We start from the raw sequence: 25,699 nt of genomic DNA, 5'->3' as shown, positions 1-25,699 counted from the left end.
ATGTCAAACTTAAAGCATATCACATAGTGATCAAAATTAATTAAAAATATTGACCACGAAATAATTGATCTTCTAAGTATTCTCCTTCTTTAATATGACACACCTAAATCATCACTGGAGCAGCAAACTGGTTTTAGAAGTCGCATAATTAGTTTGATGCAGATTACCCGTCTGGGCTTTGAATTCATTATAGTGTAAATGCACTTTATCAGGAAGGTCCATCTTGTGGTGAGTCAGTATGGTGGCCTAACCTACACAATGAAGACAAAGGAACACACCAAGCAACTCCATAAAGGGACTGAAAAACTCAAGTCAAAGGATGGAGACAAGAAAATAACAAAGTCATTAAATATGCAATTTAAACAGTCATTAAAAAATGGAAATAGTATGGCAACCCTGTAAATCTGCCTAAAGCAGGCTGTACATAAAATACTGAGTAGTTGCGTAAGATGAATTAGGGGGGCCAATCAGAGACCTATGAGAACTCTACAGGAGTTACAAGGTACATTGACTAAGACTGAAGAGACTGTTGCCAGAGGCTTTACCAGTCACAACTTTATGGGAGAGTGGCAAAGCGAGAAAACCACACATTACATCTCAGCAGAGCTTGCCAGAAGTTATGTGGGAAACTCCGAAATCAACTGGAAGAAGGTTCTGTGAGCTTGTTGGACATCAAACTAAACACTATGTTTGGCATAAGGCATCCACTGCACATTATTAAAAACACACCATCCCTATCATGAAACATGGTGGGGATGGTAGCATCATGCCGTGGGGATGGATCACTGCAGCAGGTTCCATGGAAGGAGTGTGAGGGGTAATTCTAACCCTAATGCAGCAAAATATGGGGAAATCTCAGAAGAAAACCTGATTACAGTAAAATATGGGGAAATCTCGGAAGAAAACCTGATTACAGTCTGTTAGAAACCTGTGCCTTGGGAGAAAATTTGTTTTTAAGGAAGAAAATGACCACATTCATAAAGCTAAGCTACACAGGAATGGCTTCAAATCAACAATATTAATGTCCAGGAGTGGCTGAATCAGAGTCCAGATCTAAATCCTACTGAGAATTTGTAGCTGGACTTGACAAAAAGATAAATGTTGACATTAAAAAATAATCTTAAAACAACCCAAAAGAGAAATGAGACATGTCTGTTATTTAGAGGAACCAAAGGAGAAACAACTTCTTCTAGCCATATCTAACTCCATGCTAAGGAGGTAAAGAAGTAAAAAGGGCAAATCCAAACTGAGGGCACTTTTAGAATCTGCTTGTTACCACCTCAGGTTCTCTTGTGGAAGATTATAAGGTGCACACAAGTTGTGGAAACTGCTAAAAGATTAAGCAAAAGATGTCAGTAAAGGTGGGTGGTTCATGCTGCTGGTTTTGAATCCTCAGACCATCAGTTGTTTGTATGTTCTTCTCATGTTCTCCCTATCTTGTCCTGTTTTCCTCCCACATCTAAAAAGAAATGCTTGTCAGGTAATTGTCCACTGAGAACTGGCCATTGTGGGTATGATTGGGCCCTGTGATGGTCTCATACTTTGCCCAGGGCTTTCTTCCGCTGTGTGTTCAGTACTGTCAGGGTGGGCTCTGGCGCCCCGCAATCCTGAATTACATCAAGAATGTTGATGCATGTTCTGTTTCACCGGCACACCCACATTCATTCATCCGGTGCTCATTAGCCTCAAGGAAATGGACACACCTGGAGAAAGCCCACAAAAATATTGAGAGAATGTGCCAACTCTAGGACCTGCGAGGAAGCAGCGCTCTCCAGTGGACCACTCTCAAGGAAATTACTCATTCATCCATTTATGAACTGAACCCACTCCACCCACATATCCAAAGACATTCCTCTCAGTTAACTGGTGATTTTTAAAGTGGGTGCGACTAAATGTTGGCTTTAATGTTTGTCTGTGCCACCTGAATATTTGCCTGTGCCACCTGATAGACTGGCATAGCCTGCTGTTTTAAACTGGATCAAACAGGTTTGAGAATAGTTGAGCTGTGTAAGCAAAGGTTACCAGCATGAGTGGCACTGTGAGGTCCTGTATCTCAGTTTACTGAATGCCAGTGTTCCCAATGAATAAACATACTTGGCAATTCATAATCTCCTACAATTCCTGGCTAGTTTTTTATCTTTTTGACTCCTCGGTTCCTTGACTGCTCATGTTTTTCTTTTTTTACTATTGTAGTCATGATAAGCAAGCAGGAGTTTACATTGTGCAAGGTGCTATAAAGATACTACATGACCCTTCAATAGTATTATTTCATTGAGACCTTTATTCTAAATGACCGAGAATTCAGAACTCCAGATGGACATAAGGACAAATATGCTTAGCTCTTCATGTTTAGTATGGCCCTTATGCCCCAAACAGCATTTCTTGCATTTCTTATTTACCCAATGGTTGATGTAGTTGTGATAATTCTATACGTATGGCAGTACAGAGACGTTGGGTTGGTGACAGTGCCCAGACTCTATTGCACATGGACAATTTAAAATCACCAATTAAGACAACTTACACATCTCTGGGATATGGAAAGAAGAACATAGCACCCAGAAATAAAGCCATAATATGTCATTTATTGAAATCCAAACTTATAACCAAAATAGACTAAAAGTCCCATACCATTGCTTGTATACAAATCTGACCCTTGGCTGGGACCCTGAACACTAAGAGAGATGATTTTTTAGGACATTGGAACACCAATTATAAAAGAAAAGTCTGAATAATCTAATGGTTCATTTATACCTGTGTCAGACCTATGCCATTGAAAGCAGTTTATACTTCAGCGCTCCGCCGCCCCGCAGGCACATGCCTGAAAGTTAGTTGGCAGCATTTGTAATACCCAAGAAAAGCGAATGATGCATTAATATGCAGTTTTTGCCCTCCAGGATCACCGCTATTCTTACTACACATTTTCTTCTGTAGGCGAATGTATTTGTCCCTCACATTTTTGCACTTTTTCATACATTCACTGACTTCCAAAACTGAAAGACAAACAGAAATTAATTTCAGAAAATATAAAGGTACCAAACTGGCCTATCAGAATTTTAGGGGTCTGTTTATGGTTTAGAATAATGTAGCCACATTATTGATGAGGTGCGTGCCAGGCTTCACCATAGATATGCCATAAATGACACGGACTATGGCGTATCTAGAGTGTAGGCTGAACACAGAAGTGTCACAGAAGTATAAATCAGACTTAATATCAGTGTCCAGTCATGGCAGCTCAGTCACTGAAGTGTGGTCTTACTGTCACTCACACCCTGCTCCACTTTGGTTTGGCACAGAGGCTGATCCGAGTTTTGCCAATAGGCATCCAATGTTATGGCACTTTCAGCTTCCCAGCGTCGTCTTTATGGCTCCGTGACTGACAGCTTTCCAACCAAGCATGGCATTATGATGAGTATCTAAAAATATGAAGTATGTTATAAAAAAAAAACAAAAACAAAAAAACTTGTTTATGAAGCCTCTCCCTCCAGAGCCTCAGTATCCTTAGCGACTGATTCACACCATGAACTTAGTTCTGTCGTCTTACACCCCAAAAATTAGGGTGTCGGTCTGTATCAACCCAATGGGGGGGGGGGGGGGGGCTTGTCAATTCATTTGGGGTTGGGGGTGGCTCTGGTGGTAAGCTAATCTCTCGGCATTCAGCGCATTCCGCTTCAACACCTTCACACTCTGAAAGGATGAGCAGAGACATCTCTGCTGCAGTGGAGCCCATGTTCCTTTTTTTTTGCACTTCTTTAAATGGCAGGGGAAGGCAAAGCTATTTTAAGGACTCCGCAGCCCTGCTCCTCTGTGAAAGGGGAAAAAAAGTCTTGTGTAATTTTTTTTTTGATTATCCCTATCTTCTTTTCAGTTTTCATTTAATTTTCTTTTCTTTTGTGTAAGTGGTAGCCCCTCCTCCTCCTGCTTTTTGCTTTCTTTCGTTCATTCTTCTTCTCTCATTCACACCTGCAGAGCCCCAGGGTGGGTCCATCACTAAATAGAACTGAAAAGGTCACCTCAATCTCTTAATTTTTACCATCTTCCTGTGCTTCAAAGCACTTAAGTGATCCTGCTTGTCAAGGACGCTAATCCGGTTAATGTGCACAAGGCAATGGAGAGCGGAGCAGTAATGGACCCTCTCCCCAAGGCCCCTCAGGAAGAAGAAAGGGCTGTTTGTTGCCTAAATAATGCCAACACTGGTTTAACATCGTGAATGTGCTGCACAACAGCGTCAAGATGGTGTATGCCCTGAAGCTCAAGACCACTTGATGTGACGGTACAGGTGCCTCGTGACATGTTCTGCATTAAAAATTTTAAAAATGAGGAAGATAATGTTTATATCAAAAATGACAAGCAGCTGGATATCAAGCAGATGTTCTTCAATGGAGGAGTAAAGTAATAAAAAAGCAGTTCTTTCATATGTATAAAGAGAAATAGCAACAGCACTAACTGTAAGGCTTATGAACATATAACAACAATTGTCCAAATATCCCCCCAACTATCAATCCCTTTTATTTAGCCGTTTAATCCAATTAACTATTCAAAAATTAATATTTAACACTTCAATAAATGAGTAAAATGATAGATAGATAGATAGATAGATAGATAGATAGATAGATAGATAGATAGATAGATAGATAGATAGATAGATAGATAGATAGATAGAACTTTATTTGTCCCCAGGGGTAAATTTGGCTCTTTACAGAAGTTCTTTAAATAAATAATTAATAAATAGGTAGATAAATAAGTAAATAAAAAAACACAGATACACAAACTCTTTGGTCCACACCAGTGGTAGGCAGCATCAGTCCTGGAGGGCCGCAGTGGCTGCAGGTTTTATTAAGGTCCCCCACCCTTAATTGCGTATTTCAGCCTTAAACAGCTGCATTCACTTTTTTGTTTTTAATGGCTCTTATTAGCAATAAGATGCAAATGACAAAGGAGCCAGCAGGTCTCCATCTAACTTGTTTCCACTTACACCTGTGTGGATCTATCATGCACTATTTGGTTTAATAAAACATTCAAGACAAAATGTGACAGACTGAAAATGATCCGTTTCAGGCTTCTAATCATTTGGATGTTATCCTTGGAAAGGAAAAAAAATCTGTGATATAAGAACTTAAGATTGCAGACTAACAAGCTATAAAATTAAATAAGGTCTGAGATTGGCAATCATTGGTTTCTAATTAAGCAATTGGAATGGAACAAAAACCTGCAGCCACTTCCGCCCACCAGGACCGATGTTGCCTACCCCTGGTCTAACCACATGCAAGAATGACTATAAAGCAAGAACATTAAAAAGAAAGAAAATAAACGTTCTGACTTGGCTGTCCCACTCCTAGTGAGGCATTATGCAGGCATATTGCTGTTGATATAAAGGAGCCCCCGTAGTGTTTCTTGACACGCAATTGCTGAATAATTCATTGGCTGGAAGTCCTCATTGTTAGTGTGTCAGAGAGGATGTGCAGCATTTTTCATAATGGCACTCAGTTTTGTTTTAATTCTCTCTTTCGCTGTCTCCCGGGGGTCCAGAGTGTGTCTCATAACTGAACTTGCCCTTTTAAATAGCTTGTTGATTTGGTGGACCTCTCTTCAAGTGATGTTACCAACCCAGCACACCATAGAGTAGAAAATCGCACTGACCAACACAGAGTTGTAGAAGATGTAAAGGATGTCACTACCCATATTAAAGTAATGCAGTCTCCTAAGAAGAAGAGCCAGCCTTGGCCGTTCTTCTATAGTTCCTCTTTGTTTTGAATACAGTCCAACCTGTCAGTGATGTGGAACCACAAGCACTTATAAGAGTGAACAACCTCTACATCCTCTCCTTGAATAGTGACCGGACATAGAGGTTCTTTGGTGTGGCAAAAGTCAATATTAATATGCAATTCTATAACATCTATAAGAAAAATGGTAATAGCATTAACTGTAAGCATTATAAGCACAAATACTGATACATACACGCATGCATCAACCTAACCATCCATACCTTTTATTAAGTTTCCAAATCTAACAGAGGAGCTCTCTCTCTATTCCAGTGTATTAAAAAAATGGAAGCAACATTAACTGTACAGCATTTGAATACATGAGAGAAATAACCCTTTCATCCACCCATCTATCCATCAATTCATCTGTCTATCCATTCTTTTTATTAAGCAACTTATTCAAATAGAGGATGAGTAAAGTCATTTGAGAAAACACTTCTATACCATCTATAAGAAAAATGACAACATCATTACCTCTAAGACTTTTGAACACATAACAGCAATCATCCATCCCACTATCCATCCACCCAACCATTCATCTCTTATATTAACCACTTAGCCCAAAACAGGATCTCCTCAATAGATAAGTAACATGATGAAAAAACAGAGTTCTATAAGAGCTATAAGAAAAATCGGGAGTGGTCTCTCCTAGGCTTTCTCATATACTCGGATATGGGGATGGATATTTGAGGAGTAAACCGTAAGACATTGATTGTATTTTTATATTATGTACATTAAAGAACCAACAACAACAAATCAAATCAATTTAATAATATATTGAACAATTATTATAAAAGTAAATTTGAATAAATTGGACTCTGCAGCTGCATGAATAAAAATAAAAATTAAGTATGTGCTCAGTTAAAGTATCACTTCTGGTTGATGAATTTGGCCCAAAAGTTAATACAGATCAACAATTTTGCTGTAACAACCACATGCCAAATTTTATCCATCTATCTCATTATGTTTTTCAGTTATCATGTTTACACACACACACACACACACACAAACTCACATATAATTCCAAAAGATGTTATTTTCAGACTCAGATCTAAAACATCAAGATTCATTGATATCTCGAGGCTGAATTTTTTCATGATTTCTATACTTTCTCTATACTTCATATATGAGAAAGTAAAAATGGCAACATTAACTGCAACACTTATGAACAAATAACGGCAATTCTCCACCAATCCATTCATCCTTCCATTTATGTCTTTAATTAAGCCACTTAGACCAATAAGCATCTCCCCAGTGGATGAGTAAATTGAAAAGAAAAAGCAGTTCTGTGACACCTGTAAGAAATATGTCAAGTCATCATCAAGTTGTGTAGTTTGTCGTCCCCTACGATTGCTAGTCATGTAGTTTCATATCCTCAAGTGATGACATCAGCAACCTCAGTCATCTAGTTGATATCTCCTCCGACTAGAAGTCTGGTAATGTGACACTGGACTTGTCTATACATCTGATTCTTCCATGGTTAAAAATTGGACAGAAGCATACTGAGAAAAAGGTGGATGAAGGAGCTTCATAACCAGAACAGAGTTCAGGCCCTGTAATTCCATGTTCTATTGCTGACAGCTGGTGGACTGGCAGCTGAACAAATCTCTTATAGCAGTGGAGCTGAACAGAATACTAAGAGCTGAAAGGCCAAAGAAAGTGTTTTCAAAGATCCTATTACACAGCAGTACTCAAGTCATCCACACACCCCATGAAGCTTCTGTTCTAAAGTGTCAACATTTTATCTTTATGCAAAAAAACTTTCCATTGATGGAACACATCATCTAGTAGGGAAACTGAAGGTATATTCTTCAGAACCTTTAAATATAAATATTATTTAATACAAAAGGCCTCACCATGTGGCAGTGATAAGCACTGCTGCTTCATGGACCTCAATCATGGTTGGTATGGAATTTGCATTCTCTTCTCATGTCTACCCAGGTTGCTCTCCAGGTTCTACCACATCCCCAATGACATGCAGAATAGCTTAAATTGAATCTCTAAAAAGGCCTAGCACGGCGGTATGCATAAGTGTACCCTTGTCATGTACTACCATCTTGTCCAGAGTTTGCCCCTGCATTGTGCATGACACTGTTAGGATAGCCCCCAACCCATAACTGCATTTCCACAGGTTTCAGATGGTTATGTTACCATTATATACACATTAGGAGAATAGAAGTTGAAGAGTGATTGGGTGTTGGTTCTTATTCATTGTAATATCACATCAAGCCAGCTTTTAAAAGCTTCCACAGTCTTGTTATGTCATCTGTCCTTGAATTTCTCAATCCATTGTATAAAGAATTGCCTCCCTGTGTTAGACCTGATGTTGAAAGGCTGTCCACAAGGACCAGTTCCTCTCTACAACAATAGAGACCATGTGGAAAGGGTGCAGACCTTCAAATTCTTGGGAACCCACATTTCAGAGAACCTTTCCTGGTCTGAGAACACCACAGCAATGGTCAAAAATGCACAACAGACACTCCACTTTCTGAGGGGGCTCAGGAAAAACAACTTGGAGCAAGAACCATTGGTGGCTTTTTATTGCTCAACCATCGAGAGAATCCTGGAATTACTGTATGACAGTATGCATGGAAACAGACAAGAAGGCTCTCCAGAGAGCACCAAAAAATCACATGCTGTTGTCTGCCCTCCCTAGAAGTCATTGCCCACTCCCACTATCTCACCAGAGCCACAAACATCATTAAGGATCCTTCACACCCTGGTCACCACCTGTTTGAACTGTCACCCTCTAGATAGCATTATAGATCTTTGAAAGTACAAACTAATAGATTCAGAAACTGTTTCTTTCCAATGGCCATAAATACATTGAACAAAATTAAGCAAATTAAGGCAATTTAAATAATTTTTTAGTCAGTACTGGAAAATAGACTCCTACATACTGCTACTGCTCTCGTGCAGCTATTCCCCAGTGGAATAGCATTATTTATTATATGACTACCGGATTTATTGTTATTTTATGTCATTTCTTTTTAAGTATATTTTTGCATATACTATAACTCTTTTTGTTTTTGTTCTTCTTTTTTGTATTATGTGTTGTACCATTTGTTTGTTTTTCACAAAAGCAGTGTCGTTTTGCTTTTGTACCCAGTTGGACTGGCACTCGTAATGTCCTTGTAAATTATTTTAAAAAGACAACAAAGGCTTTCTATTCTGTTCTGTTCTATTCTATTAATTAAACAAATAATGAATTGGAAAATGAAGGGCTATGCAAGAGAACCGAGCATCAAAATTAAAATAGGATGCTTGTCTAATGTTTATTCCCTTTCTCACTATTAATAAAGTAAATACTTTTTTTGTTAGTCTAAGGAATTGCATATGTCTCCCAAACTATGCGACTCTTCAATTCCACCCGGGGGGGTAAACGTTAACATTATTCAAAGTTATTGTCTGTTTTTACCTGCATTTTTATTACTCTTTAATTTAATATTGTTTTTGTATCAGTATGCTGCTGCTGGAGTATGTGAATTTCCCCTTGGGATTAATAAAGTATCTATCTATCTATCTATCTATCTATCTATCTATCTATCTATCTATCTATCTATCTATCTATCTATCTATCTATCTATCTATCTATCTATCTATGTCATGTTTTGTAATGGTAGCACGATTACATTTCAAATGATACAGCCAATAACACGACAGACAATGAGCACCTTTTAACAGAAACAACATGGGCATATCCGTAAGAAATAAATTAAACACTAATAAAATATTTTAATAAAACATTATTAATGGCAATGATTAAAAAAATGCTAATTAGATATTATATTATTATGCAGACATTTTTGACAACTGGTTCCAATCTTGAAATCACTTTGTTTCAATTTCCACTAGGTGTCCTGGGGTACACAATACACTACTTAATTAGAGAATTCTGCTGGATGTTCTTTCAGAAGCATGAAGAGTCAAATTAGCTCCCCAGGCAGACTTCTCAGCCCAAGACTAATTCCTTTTCATGTGCCTATTAGAGTAGAATCCAGGGACATTTCTAAATGTTCTTCTCTGCACAGCATTTTGCACTTCCATTTGTTTTTATTTTTGTATGATAGTGGCCAGAATTGTGCAAAGGACTCTACATTGAGTTGTTAATGTATTATGTACACCTACAGTACTTAGTCACGTGTTGTGCCTCCTTTGACTTTTAGAACTGCATGAATTAATCAGGATGGTAGATGATGGGTTGTTCACGAATGCTGATTGTGTTGCACAGGCGCTGTCAATTTGCTGGCTACACTATCATTATGAGTACTGTCCTTTCCACCTCATCCCAAAAATGCTTCACAGGATGGAGATCCAGAGATTGTGTAGGCCACTGGATCAATGAAAACTCTCTGTCATGTTCCTGGAACTATTCAGTTGCAACATGTGCCTTGTGAAACTGCACATTATCATGCTAGAAGTGTCCATCAAAGTGTGGATAAACTTTAGCCATGAAGGGGTAAACCTCATCAGCAGCAATGTTCAGCTATGCCTTGCAGTTCAGATGTTCTTCATTGAGCATCAATGCTCCAGAAATGTTCCAGAAAAGCATTCCCACACCATCACACTGCCTCCATGTGACTTGAGGCAGTGACATTCAGTGATATTCTACATCTTAATGTGGGAATCCTAATTCACCAAGCAGGGCACTGAAACTGAAAGGTCCAGCTTGCCCTAATTTAAGGAAGAGCTAATCAATTCCTCTGTAAAGTAAATGTTTATAATGTTATTACAATTCAATTCTAAAGTGTTCCCTGGTCAAAAAAATGACCCCATTGACAATTGACCTGATGTTATTTGAACAACAACTACCAATTTCTGTTCAAATAACATTGTATCATATTATTATTGACAGTTTAATAATTACATTACTCATCAAAACAAACCCTAATAAGACATTGTCCTGTATTAAATAATAATTAATAAAGCACTTCAGCCTGACTGTCCAGCTTCCCTGAGACACTCTCCTGGATAAAAAGGTTAAGAAAACGAATGGATTTACCTGGTCGGCATTACTTCTAATTCCACTTCTGCTTTTGTTTTTCTTCAGCTTTTCTATCTGTTTTTACAATCTGTTTTGGACTTCTGATGCCCAGGATAATATGTAAAGTTATACAACACACATGCTAAGGTGACTGAGGTGCAGCACATGAATGCACAAATGGACATTGCTGCAGAAAGCGGATGAGCCCCATCCCATTTTGCTGGTTGCCATAAGAACAGCATATTAATATCACAGTATCAGCCATGGAAATAACTGAGACTAGTGATTGGGCATCACCAACATCCATCCCCGCCCACTTGCACAGACTGCAGCGAAGTGTACTTGAATGACTTCATAGATGATTGGATGATAGTGTACATGGCGCACATTTGAAATGTGAATTTTCCTAAAGCAGAAGATGCCAGTATTTTAGATAACTGACTTACACGTTTGTGAAGCCCTTTTGTTTTCTGGTTAAATATTGCAGTAGCAAATAGCTCTAGCAAAATGTATTGGAGTAAAAGTAACCATTTGCATTTAAAAATGTTGTGAAGTAAAACTGAAAGTAGAGAGAAATTTTGGCACTCAAGCAAAGCAGAAATATTCACAAAACAGCCTCATGTACAGGGACAACGTATTTCCGTGACAGTGACTTCTTATTTATTGTTGGCCAAGTCAAGAGTTTTACTTTCTTTTTCATTTTTTTTTATTTTTACTAATTTTTAGTCATATTTTTTTTTTATTTTTAGTCATTCTAGTGTGTATTTGAGAGGGGGTTGTTGATTGTTATAATATTTGTTTATTTACTGAGCTTCTGTAAAAAGCCAAATAAAGTGCTATACACTGTGATGGATGGCCGACAGCTCAACCTGGCTGGGATGCCCTGAGAATGAAAGGATGCGGAAAGGCAGCATCTATTGGACACTGCCTCCCCCAAGACACTAGATGGCAGCTCTCCTGGAGAATCCCAGGGCATCCTGGGATTTAGAGGTGGTTTCTCAGGCCTGTTGGGTGCCATGGGTGCCGCCAGGGGGAGCTGTCAAAGGACCTGGGGAGTCATATTTTCCCTATAGCCTGGAAGTACTAATGGATCACGTGGACGGGAGCCCCGAAGTACTTCTGGGCTGACTAAAGAACTTGAGTTCTCCATCCGACCTTCCGGGTCGGGCACTATATATAAGACTGCTGAAGACCCAGCAAGCAAGCCATAGTCAGGAGGAGTGTAACAGAGCTTGCTGGGAGGCGTGGAGGAGAGAAGAATAGTGAATTGTGACTATTATAGTGTATTGCCTGTTTATTGTGGCAGAGGTGCTTTTGGGCACTATAACAAGAAGAAAATAATTAAATACCTTCTTGGTGCTTTTAACCTGTGTCCAGTGTATCTGTCTTTTGGGATTAAAGGGGTGACAGCGGCCCCTAGCATCTTACAACATCTATCTACCTACTACACTTAAAGAAACTGAATCTGCATTTTTACAAATGTTTGTGATGAGCCATCTGTTGGAAAGATCAAGTCACTGTTGGCCTTTTAACCTGCCACCCTGTGATTTCAGTTGACACTGTCCGTCATTTCATCCTCTAATATACATTTTCACATGCAACACCTCTGGGGGTCACAGCCTGGCTGTTCCCTTCCCATTCATCACAAAAGCAACTCAAAGTAACTTGCCATGTTGCTGTTCAAAATGCGTTCTTCTTTGCTTCATTGTAAACAGTAAATATTTGAATTAATGTATATGGGTATTTAATAAAACAGTGTAATTGGTATATACACATCCAGTTTTCATAAAGTCATGCACATCTGCATTGCAAAATAATGTCAGTGAAGACCGAGCAGGCATAAGCCAAAGCAATGAATTTGCACATACAAGTCCAAATGTTACATTTTTTACATAGAGTTGGGAAAACTTTAGAAGGAGCATAGTCTGCAAGAAAAAGATGTCCTAGATGAGGAATATGACAAAATAAACATTTCCCAGGAGTCTAAGAAAAACTTTGTGACACAGTGCAATTAGCAAAGGCAATTTGCGACAAGTCTGCATTATGGATTTCTGATGCCAGATTACGGTGCAACTGATGCTTTTTAAAGAAAAAAAACTTTTTTTCATTTGCATTCAAGATGGATATTTGTGAACTGGTGACAAGCTAAGCCCAGAGGTATAGAGGCGTCTGAGTGGAAGAAATGAAGGGGATGGCAATGTGTCATTTCAGTGCTTCTGTCAGCACTCGGCTGATTTCAGTGTTTACTAAGCTTTCTCTCTCTGTGTGTCTCAAGAAGACCCACTCGTTAGCTTTCTCTGCTTTTTAATTCTGCACCATCCTTCTCAAAATTACAGGTGTTATAGTCACATGTACAAGATCGGTGCTATAAAGAAAAGTCACAGAAGAACAGGATGAAAGAGGACGGAAAATCAAATCAAAGTATACACAGCATGCGATACGGAGAGTTTATTTTAGTGTTGAAAATGGCAGCAAAACAGCCTTTTGGTTATAAATGGATAATTTAAATTCTTTGACAGCAACATATTTAACACAATTCAATGGTAGACAGTAAAAACAATGCAATGTATTAACATTTGTACATTGGTGTCATAATTATTAATGTTAATTTATTCATCAGTTTTTTAGGTAATGGAAACACATCCCTAGATAAGGAAACATCCACTGTCATGTCAACAGCATCATACATTATGATAAAAAATAGTAGTCATAATAATAATAAAAATAATAATAATAATAATAAGTTCAGCAAAGTCCCAACTCCACTTACTCGTGAGGTCTGCACATCTCAGTTTCTCCCTGGATGGCCATCATCCTAGGGAAGCACATGAAAAGTGACCATAGCTGGCAAATAGAGTTATGGTCAACCAGCCTGAAACCCTGATTATTAACCATGAATACAAGAAGTAAGAGAATATGGTTAAAAAGCATAAACAGGTGTGGACCACCAGGGGACGTACCGCTCCCCAAACCCCGACACAGACAGGCTGAGACACAAGTCTTGTCAAATAGCACACCTTTTATTCTCCTCTTGCCCTCCCCACTTCACAGCACAAAGCACCAAATACAACACAATACTTTCTTCCTCTTTCTTTCTCTCAGTCTCCACTCCTCCTCATGCAAGCTTTGTCCTCCACCTCCCAACTCTGGCTTGCTGACTGATGGTGAAGCAGCTCCTTTCATAATGCACCCGGAAGTGCCCCAGGTTTTTCTTGACCTTGTTCCGGCTGCACTTCTGGGTGTGGTGCAAGTGGCGCCCCAAAGAGTTCAGCGGCACCCATGGAGCCCAACAGGGCTGCTCCAAACCACAAATTCCGGCATGCCCTGCGGAGATCCATGGTGTGGTAGCAACCCAGGTGGCTACCCTCTAGGAGGATACTGTGCTAAAGATGTTCTCTCCCTTGCCCAGCCGGCGTTCCTGCCGGGTAATATTCCTGGCCATCCATCACACAGAGCTAGATGTTTCCCAGGGCGTCATCCAACCCATGTCCACCAAGAAGTGTTCACACACATTAGTATCCAAATTGAGACCATGGCTTAAACTGCACTATCTGATCCAACTCCAAGGCTGTCTGAGCCAATATGACAGTAGTGAACAATCGAGCAACACAAGAATGTCATGTGATGTTACCATTAGGCTGATGCTAACAAGATAACTGGTGGCATAACTCAAGGAACACATATAGTTCAGAAAAGTAGAAACCCAGAAATATTTTCCAATGTGAATCCAAACACTCAAACCGACTAGTAACAAGAGACAATTTATATTTGGGGAAAAGAAGCTCAGATACACTGAGCTTGAGAAGATCCATGCAGATGTCAAATGAAAAATCAAAATGAATGACATCTCAGATGAGCAAACCTCCAGTTCTCCTTAACAATCCAATGTGCATCAGCAACTAGTCACAGAAACTAATGTGCTAGAACAGCAAGCCATACACTTAGGCACTCTCAAAGATGAAGAAGCAATGGAGGTGGAGGTTAAAATTAAAGCAAAATTATTCAATATAAGAGCTTACAAACTGAAAGGAACGCAACAAAGTCAACAAAAGTTAGACTTGCTAGAACTGTACAGCAATAAACAGCAAATGCTGAACTTTTTTTTTCGTTCTTTATTTCACTTTATACAATTTCTTGTATTAGTAATTTGTTACTTTTCACATACCCCTTGGGGTCAGAATGCAGGGTCAGCCATTGTACAGCCCCCGGGAGCAATTGTAGGTAAGGGCCTTGCTCAAGGGCCCAGCAGAGTAGAAGCTTTTTTGGCAGTAACGGGGATTCAAAATGGCAACATTCTGGATATGAGCACAGCTCCTTAGCCTCAGAGCCACCACTGAACTTGTGAAGATGGCACTAGGCAACTATCTAAACCTCACTGAAATCAAAATTCTCATGTACTGCATGCAAAAGCTTCCATAGCCAGTGAGGTCAAGGGGTGAACTGCATCATTTACTGCCCACAATAACCCTGCGTGTTATGATATATTTTTCAAGGAAGAATTTTTGTAAAGGACCGGGAGAACAAAACAAAAAGAAAGTCAAAACCGGGAGATCAAACCCTCTTTTTTCAAAACCAAAACAAGGATCAAAAATCACAGCCAAAAGTTTTCAAAGCTGAAGGTCAAAATCAGAAGGACTTAAAAAGGAATTCTTTCAAAATGGAGGAAAGTCATAAAGGGTTTGGACTCTGCAAACTCGGATAAAACATGGTGTCCTTTAAAAGCCTTGACCTAACAAGTTCTAAATCACAACCTTTATGAACTTAACTCCTGCAATTAGTGGACATGACATACCAACAAGATCCACAAAAATAAAATGGCAGTGAAAACAGTGCAAAATTATTTATTGAAACAAAAGTCTGTGTAATTAAAAAAAAAATGGACAGATCCAGAAGTAGAAAAAAACTTGAAATGAGTGTAAAAACCTGAAGGACCTGAGGACCAGTGGCGTAGTTAGGGGGGAGCAAGGGGGGACATCTGTCCCTGGGCGCAGCATCCAGGGGGCGCCGAATTGATGTTCCCCATTGCATTTTGGCAAACAGGAGGGGGCGCGAAATCTTCATTTGTCCCAGGGCGCTGAAAACCTTAGCTACGCCTCTGGTGAGGACAACATACTAAAAATTAATACAAGTCCTAATTCATACCAGCAAGGAAAATGAGACTTCGGAAGACTATTGAATTGTACAGGGAAGATCTAGTAGTCCTGAATGAACTTAAGAAAAGAGCTCCAAAAAGTCTGGTCTGCTTGAGAGCCAACAACATACTCAAGAGGTACAAAATGGACAAAAACATTTATGAAATAGAGATAAGTTTCCAAGTGAAACTCCAAGGAAAAGCTGAGAGGCTGAGACAATAAAATAAGGAGGAGCAACAAGTACCATCAAAACAAGCTCTTCAATGAAGATACCAAAAGGTTTTATTGCCTGAAGAATAGTCAAAATAATGACAAGAAAGAACCACCTACTCAAGAGACATTCAACAGCTTCTGGCATGGAATCCTTCATCATAAGGATAAGGCAACTTGGATCGACCAGGAGAGACATCACCATGGGCACATAACAGATACTTGGTCAGTCTTTAAACTGCAAACTCACATTTGGAAATCCTCTAGGGCCAGATAAGCTTAAACAACTAACTGTCCTACATAAAGGGACGCAAATGATATCATCAAAGATCGTTAAACATCTAGCAACTGGAACCACCTTCCTAATATCAAAAGGCAGAAACACTGAGGACCAAAGGGGTATTATTTATCTTCCCTGCATATACAAGATCCTCATGGCTGCTTTTCTTTTTATTCAGTTTCTGGTTTTCCAAATTTGGTGAAAGGTGAGTTAAAGTTTGTAGTCATTTAAATAGGCATGTGTTATAAACTCAAGCTTTGTTATTATAGCAGATGGAAATTGAAGTGGTGATGATGATGATGATGATGAATCATCCACAAGCTTCATTAATTAGTCTTTGAATGTTACCATGAAGTGTAAGCTTGTAATGTAATACGTCATTGTGGATGCAACCATAGCCCATTTGGCATTCTTATTCTTATTCTTATTCTTCTTCTTATTATTATAGCTTTCTCTCATTCAGTACTTTGTTTCCTAGAATTTTTTTTCTAAATTTGGTCACAGGTGAGTGAAACTCTGTAGTCATTTACACGTGCATGAGTTATAATCTCAATCTTTTTATCATACTTGCTCACCTTGCACTGTTTGATATTTATATTATTTTGTATGTTTTTTTTTCTATCTCTTTGAGTTAACTATTGAAGTTTGTAAATGTTTGGTTCAAGAAACTGTTGTATTGTATAGTGCTTTGCATAGTATCAGGTTAATGGTGGGTTAAAATTGTGTTGTCTTGAGTTTGTAATGTCTTGTATTTCATGGCTTGCACGTAACCAAAGTCAATTCTGATATGTTTCACATGCTAGCATAAAAGTGATTCTGGTTAGTAGAACAAATGGAAAGTGAAGTGATGATGATGATGATGATTAGTTATCCATTAGTTTCCTTAATTTGTCCTTGAATGTTACAGTAAAGCACATGCGTATCCTGCAATAAGTGATTGTGAATGCAATGACAACCCATTATTATTATTATTACTATTATTATTATTCATTAATTCATTAATTTGCTGATTTCCTATACATGCTTTTCCAGTTTTGAAAATGAAAATTAAGTGATGATGATGATAACGGAGTTATTATTATTTATAGTATTGTTATTAATTGTTCTGATTATTATTAACATTAATGTTACATTCTTCTTGGAGCGGTGGCTCTGTGGCTAATGATCTGCGCTGGTATCTGGAAGGTTGCCAGTTCAAATCCCGTTACTGCCTGAAGGGATCCTACTCCGCTGGGCCCTTTTGTAAGGCCCTTAACCTGAAAATTGGGGTGCTGTACAATGGCTGACCCTTTGCTCTGACTCTCAATGTGAAAAGATCATTTCCCCCCAGGGATTAACAAAATATATATGAAAATCCAAAGAATTAACTTGTTTTATGCCATCTAAGATTTCAAGGAAATCCCGTTATTACTGCATTAATATTTTTGCCTTTCTTCCAAATGCCCTTCTTCCTCATAACCATCAGTCCTCTCACCATCCTAGCACAGCTCCTAAAATCGATCTCCTTGTTCCCATGTCCCTGTTCTGCTCTGCATTGGCATTAATGTCTTATTTCCACAAACACATAATGTAATGTTTTATATGAGTATTCTTCCCATTCTTTGAAAATGTTGCTACTTCCATGCAAATGTTTTGTGAAAGGCACTATACAATATAAAACAATAATCTGCTATTTTTCTATTTAATTATTTTCCAAAGTAGAATGTATGAAAAATAACTTCACATTAGCAACTCAAGAACACCTTATTTAAATATTTCTGCATGTTTTAGAGTGATATGTTAGTACACCAAATAAGAAATAATAACAAAATTGCATTTATGTACATTTATCCTGACATATTTACCTTACTGACATCTTATTCATAGACAATGAATAGTTGAAGGTGACACCTTTTCTTTTTTATTATGATCCATTATTTAACATTTACATAAGATGTCTGCCACTACTTATTTGCAGTTAACAGCAGCAGATATGACAGCCTTCTTCATGGCCGCCATGCCAGTAGTCTCTTTCAGCTACTGTGCTATTACCAGCTAATCCTTCTTTGTTAATTGTGGATCTGCTATATAATGTGTACTGTATCTCTGTCTTCATTTATGTATTAAACAGCCTGCATGCAGCAAGTTATCTAGGCTGATGCCAACACCTGCGGTGACTGTAGGATTGGGAGGGGTACTCAGTCCCCCAGTAGTGTGCGCTCTCACTGTGCGCCTTGGCACCCCATCTGCAAGCCCGTCTCGGTGAAGGAGAGGTGTGGGCAAAAGCCGATAATTAGGTTGCTGGGCTGGTCGGCATGACAGCTTGTTTGCTTTGGGCCTTCCGTGGCACTGTAGAGCAGCACTAAATACTGTGTGTGTGCCACTCCTGCGGGGCTTGCCACCTCTGCCAAAGAAAAGGAGATATTTTCACTCTCTTTGTCCCAGTCAACATACAAACCTGGCTCGTTAGAGCTTATTAATAGTGGTAATATTGTGCCTGGTGAGTGATCCTAATTAGTTTTTATCCCAGGCTATTAAAAAAGAGAGATGTAAAGTGAAAAAGAGCTTCATTTTGCTTGCATTTCAGTTAACTAATGAAAAGCCAGCCACACTCTCATTTCTTGTATAACATACAATGCAGTGGTTTGTATGCTGGTGTGGGTTTCGGAAACTGGTCTTGCTGTCCAGTGGGTGCCTTCATCATACGGCACCAGCTCTACAACACTTTGAGGATGTGTAGGCTTTACCAAATGAAATGGAATGGCATGGTGGTGCAGTGGCTAGCACAGCCCTATGGTTGCCTCCCGCATTGTGCCCAATGTTGCTTTGAGGTGCTCGGGCACTCTTGAACCCTGAACTGAATAAGTATTACTACATTGAAGGTTTGCCATTCTCAGCACTCCTAATGGACATTCACAAATAAAGCCATATTTACAATAAGAGAAACTGACTGCTCAAGGTTAAGGCCTTACCACCATGGTCAAAGACAAACCATGCTTCCATATATGTGTGGGGAAACTATACAGTCAACCATAACAAGATTATTACAAAAATTCACAGAATGATCATCTTCTTCTCATGCATACAGTATGGAACGGGTTGGGATCTCAATAAAGAAATCCCCACACAGCACAACAGAAATACCATGAACCTAGAAATGTTCTTTAGTGTAAGTCTTCATAAACCTAAAACAAATTTAATCTTAAAAAAAAAGAGAGAAACTCGCAAAATAATCTTTAATAGCATAAATTGAACAAAGCAGTGCTTACTGTCCATTTAGCCTCATAGCTCCAGGGGACTGGGATGGAATCTCATTCTGGTTGCTTTAGGGGAGTCTGTATGTTCTCCCACTACTCAGTGTCTACTGTACTCTGATTTTCCCACCCACATCTCAAGAACATACCGGTTTAGGCAATTACAGACTCAGAAGTGGACAAGTATGAGTGAGTGTGCCCTGTAATGGACATGGCACCATGCCTAATGTGCCCTTAAAGACACTGAGCACAATCTTCTCAATGCTCTGCTGAGAAAAAGAAGGGTACAAAAACTGGCACAATAGTAATATCAGTTATTTGCGTAATAGTATTTTTAAAATGTATATCTGTTGTGACTAAGAAACTGAACTGTCAGTTTAAATCAATCTGTGGCAAAACCTAAACATTACTGTGAGGATTAGGGTGGGGGACGAGTGCCTTGCGGCAGCGCTCTGGCACACTTAGTCCCTTCTGTAAAACTTGACTTTTTACTATCAATTTCCATCCTCCATCTTAGTTATTAGAGAAACTCATATATGTTTTTATGTTTCATTTCTTAATTTTAATATCAATTTTAATATTTGGGAATAATACCATTAATCTATATTTAATTTAGTAGGGGAAATCCACTAAAGCACCCACTACTGGTTAAATCTTAAAATTACAGTTTAAAATCCCTTTAAAATAATATATTATATTTGCTACTAAAATTAGCATATTTTAGGGTTAAAATTAACATTAGGGTTAAGATTAGAGCCCCAGGGAGAGTCTATTTAACCTCAAGGCCCAAATCAACAAACTTAACATCAGGGCTAAAATTTTAACATTAGGGTTAGGCTTAGGGGTAGGGTAGGGGACACATTACTGTCAGGGTTATGCTCTAAACATGATATGTAAGGTGCCACAATCTGTATTAAATGGAGAGTGCTTTAGAATAGGGCCTTATCAGGGTAGGGTTTAGAGTAATTGACCTTGTGGACACTTAAGTGTACGTTTCACAGAGACAGCCTTTGCTAAGTTCTGTCCACATACCAGTAACTGACTATTAAACGCACCTAGGCCCTGTTCTAAAGTGACATTGGAGCCTTAAAAGTCTTATTAAAACTAATACAGTACATAGATTTAATCGACTAATAAATGCACCTTGGTAGCCCCTAATTTTAAAGTATTACCCCCATTTGTTTACCCTACAAGTTATACAGTCATATAAAAAAGTTTGGGAACCCCTCTTAATTCTTTGGATGTTTGTTTATCACTGGCTGAGCTTTCAAAGTAGCAACTTTCTTTTAATATATGACATGCCTTATGGAAACAGTAGTATTTCAGCAGTGACATTAAGTTCATTGGATTAACAGAAAATATGCAATATGCATCATAACAAAATTAGACAGGTGCATAAATTTGGGCACCCCAACAGAGATATTACATCAATACTTAGTTGTGCCTCCTTTTGCAAATATAACAGTCTCTAGACGCCTCCTATAGCCTTTGATGAGTATCTGGATTGTGGATGGAGGTATTTTTGACCATTCTTCCATACAAAATCTCTCCAGTTCAGTTAAATTTGATGGCTGCCGAGCATGGACAGCCTGCTTCAAATCATCCCATAGATTTTCGATGATATTCAGGTCAGGGGACTGTGACGGCCATTCCAGAACATTGTACTTCTCCCTCTGCATCAATGCCTTTGTAGATTTCGAACTGTGTTTTGGGTCATAGTCTTGTTGGAATATCCAATCCCTGCGTAATTTCAATTTTGTGACTGATGCTTGAACATTATCCTGAAGAATTTGTTGATATTGGGTTGAATTCATCCAACCCTTGACTTTAACCAGGGCCCCAGTCCCTGAATTAGCCACACAGCCCCACAGCATGATGGAACCTCCACGAAATTTGACAGTAGGTAGCAGGTGATTTCCTTAGAATGCAGTGTTCTTCTTCCGCCATGCAAAGCGCTTTTAGTTATGACCAAATAATTCATTTTTTGTCTCATCAGTCCAAAGCACTTCGTTCCAAAATGAATCTGGCTTGTCAAAATGAGCATTTGCATACAACAAACGACTGTTTGTGGCGTGAGTGCAGAAAGGGCTTCTTTCTCATCACCCTGCCATACAGATGTTCTTTGTGCAAATTGCACTGAATTGTAGAACGATGTACAGATACACCATTTGCAGCAAGATGTTCCTGCAGGTCTTTGGAGGTGATCTGTGGGTTTTCTGTTTCCATTCTCACAATCCTGTGCATATGTCGCTCCAGTATTTTTCTTGGCCTGCCAGACCTGGGTTTAAAAGCAACTGTGCCTGTGGCCTTCCATTTCCTGATTACATTCCTTACAGTTGAAACTGACAGTTTAAACCTCTGAGATAGCTTTTTGTAGCCTTCCCCTTAACCATGAGACTGAACAATCTTTGTTTTCAGATCTTTTGAGAGTTGCTTTGAGGATCCCATGCTGTCACTCTTCAGAGGAGAGTCAAAGGGAAGCACAACTTACAATTGACCACCTTAAATACCTTTTCTCATGATTGGACAGACCTGTCTATGAAGTTCAAGGCTTAACATGCTAATCCAACCAATTTGGTGTTGCAAGTAATCAGTATTGAGCAGTTACATGCATTCAAATCAGCAAAATTACAAGGGGACCCACATTTTTGCACAGCCAGTTTTTCACATTTGATTTAATTTCATACAACTAAACACTGCTTCACTGAAAATCTTTGTTCAGAAAACACCCCAGTACTCAGATGTTCCTAGGAAATGAAAGACATACAGTGGAACCTCAGGTCACGACTGTAATTCATTCCAAAACTCTGGTCGCAACCCAATTTGGTCGTAGGATTGTATGTAAATGCAGTTAATCCGTTCTGGACTGTACGAGCTGTATGTAAATATATATACACTCGCTTGCGCTCTCTCTCTCTCACTCGCTCGCGCTCTCGCACTCTCTCTCTCTCTCTCTCTTGCTTGTTCGCTCGCACTCTCTCTCTCTCTCGCTCGCTGCACAGGGAATGCACAGGGAGAGACTGAACATGTGCAGAAATCATCGGCGCATACTAACCGGAAGGGAAACTGGCTTGTTCGTCACCCGAGTGTGTGGTTGTGAACAGATGCAAAAGTTTGGCAAACTTTTTGGTCATAACCTGATTTGTACGTGGTCCGAGACGTTCGTGACCCGAGGTTCCACTGTACCACTGTTATCTTTTTTGTTGAAAGTAGAGTAAATTATTACGCAGGCTGAGAGGGGTTCCCAAATGTTTTCATATGACTGTATATGTACAATTCGGTATACAATGTTATTGAACGTGGTGTGCCAAGACAACTGTGTTATGCACATATACTGAGGTGGCCTATAGAAATTAAAATATGCTACAGTGCACTAGCTTTTTGTTCAAAGTTTATGTTGAGCTTGCATCTTTGGGAAATTAATGTTTTCACCTGCAGCATTTTAAAAGCTACACTTCTGGCAACAATCTTCTGGGGCCCACCACTCCAGACCTTTCAAGCAGACATTCTGCAGAAGACGCTTTAAATTTACAAGTGAGGAGACATTCGCATAAATCTCAGCCAGGACAGGACTAATCCCTGTAATTACTGAAGCCACATGGGAAGACAATGGAGTGTATGACCATGTTAACAAAAGCTACTCTTAAGCGATTATAGAGTTAATCAATTTGGGAATGTGATTCTCCATCTCTAAATGCATTTGATTGGGGTATGATTTTTCAAGAATATTCCTTTTCCATCTTAAAGCCCCAATTATCGACAACTCCCAACTTAAATTTGTACATCATTAGTATTTGTCCCCTGCTCACAATTTGCCATAGGCCTTTCTGATGATCCTTCTGCTTTCTCTGTTCATCTAGGTACCTTTGACACATTTTGGAAATGTCCCATGGTCATTTGAGTATTCTGTATCAGATTTTCTTATGACATCCCTATCACTCCTTCCAGGTCTTCCTGTTCTCTTTCTCTTTCTTTCCTCCTTCCAGCAAAGACTGTTCTCTCTTAGGGCATACTTGCTGCAAAATTTATCTTAGCCACTTGCTGGAAATCCTTTACCTCAATTTATGGAAATCCACTTCTTCAAACTGATATTCCTAAAAATATCTTCTGCACAGAACAACAGTGCACCCAGCTCCTCTAATCAAAATGGCTGCCCTCTGTGTGGATTGTTTGCAGTTACAGTATATGGAAGGCAGCCTGGAACCCTCGTCCACAAAGCTGTTCGCCTTCTTTGTATTGTGGGGCTACATTCCCCCCTCTCTAGATCTTCTGGATTTCTTTGCTCTTTTTAATTACATTACGTAATGTATGTATCATTATAGTGGGCTGTTCTTTTTATGCTTTTATTTTGTTTGGCACAAATTTGTATTGGTTGACATTCGTTAAATGGAAATTTGATCCCAAAAAAAGCTTTTCAAGATACAACATTCTCAAAACCACTTAATTCATTTCAGGATGAGGGCGAGCTACAGCCTATCCTGGTAGTTTTGGATGTTAGACATGAAATAACTATAAAGCAGCATCAGTCCATCTCAGGGTACACTTATTGCTATGGACAGGCAGATTGCCAAGGATTATTATGAACTAAAAAAAGACCAGATGATGATCGAGACCCTGAGAAAAGGCATGGATCAAAAGCCTAGAGACAAGCAACCAGAACCAAAGGGCAAAATGATTGTCACAATTTAAAACCCAAAGATCAAAATTTGACACCAGGGGTACTTGGATATGAAGCTAACTGACACTAAAGAAGCTAAGATTTTGCATTCATGGAGGAATAACTTTAAAGTGCAATCACCACCTTGTTTTTATTTAATACATAGTGACATCAAACGTGTGATGGTCACAATTACAAGATAAAACTAATACATCAAATAAACAAGAAAAAAGAAAAAATATTGCAAAAATCAACTTGTATATTTCAACACAAACATCATAATGCATATCTGAAGATGCATGAATATTGCAGTCGCCCACACAGGACCAATTTAGAATTCCCAGATAAATAATATTTTTCATATCAGTTTGTGTATTTGTTGTAATATCCTCATGGGCTATATTCTACACCAGGGGACCCCGACTCCGGTCTTGGAGCGCTACGGTGGCGGCAGGCTTTCTTTTCTAACCCTTTTCTTCATTAGTGACCAGTTTTTGCTGCTAATTAACTTCTTCTCCCTTCATTTTAATTGACTTGTATTTTAAGACTCAATTCTTTGAATTGCCTCATTTTTTTCTTTAAATCAAGTCAAGTCAAGTCAACATTTATTTGTAGAGCACATTTAAGGCCACAGAAGTGGTTTCCAATTTGCTGGATATGAAAATAGATACCGTATATACTCACGTATAAGTCAGGTCTTGAAACCCAAAAAATCATAAAATCAGACCCTGACTTATACTGTACGCCCGTTCAAAAATCCATCCATCCATCCATTATTCAACCCTCTATTTCCTAAGTACAGGGTCACGGGGGTCTGCTGGAGCCAATCTCAGCCAACACAGGGTGAAAGGAAGGAAACAAACCCCGAGGAAGGGCGCCAGCCCACCGCAGGGCGCGCACACACACACACTCACACATCAGGCACACACAAGGGACAATTTAGGATCGCCAATGCGCCTAACCTGCATGTCTTTGGACTGTGGGAGGAAACCAGAGCACCCGAAGGAAGCCCACACAGACACAGGGAGAACATGCACACTCCATGCAGTGAACCCAGGTCTCCTAACTGCGAGGCAGCAGCGCTACCCACTGCGCCAGTGCTGCCCCCCCCATTCAAAAATGCGACACTTATTAATTTATTTTTTTTATATCTTCTTGCCTCCACCAATCTTGCATCAGTTTTTCAGACGCATCGAATTTTGTTGCAGCAGCGCAGCTAACAATTCCTTTTGCTACTTCAACAACGTTTAATTTAAAAGCAGCTTCATATTTTCTTCTGAGCGAACGTTCCATCGTAGATAAGGAATGCTCTTACGATAAAGGTGTATGAGGGTGTGAGATACAAAAAACACAAAACCGTGCAAACCTCTCTTCAGAATAGTTTGGGTATTACCATGTGGTCACGTAGGCACTATAGAGAGAGAGAGGGGTTAGGAACACCCGC

This window comes from Erpetoichthys calabaricus, chromosome 11 (assembly GCF_900747795.2).
Source record: "Erpetoichthys calabaricus chromosome 11, fErpCal1.3, whole genome shotgun sequence".
NCBI lineage: Eukaryota > Metazoa > Chordata > Cladistia > Polypteriformes > Polypteridae > Erpetoichthys > Erpetoichthys calabaricus.
The sequence above is the reverse complement of the archived record's forward strand: the minus strand, read 5'-3'. Positions refer to the sequence as shown.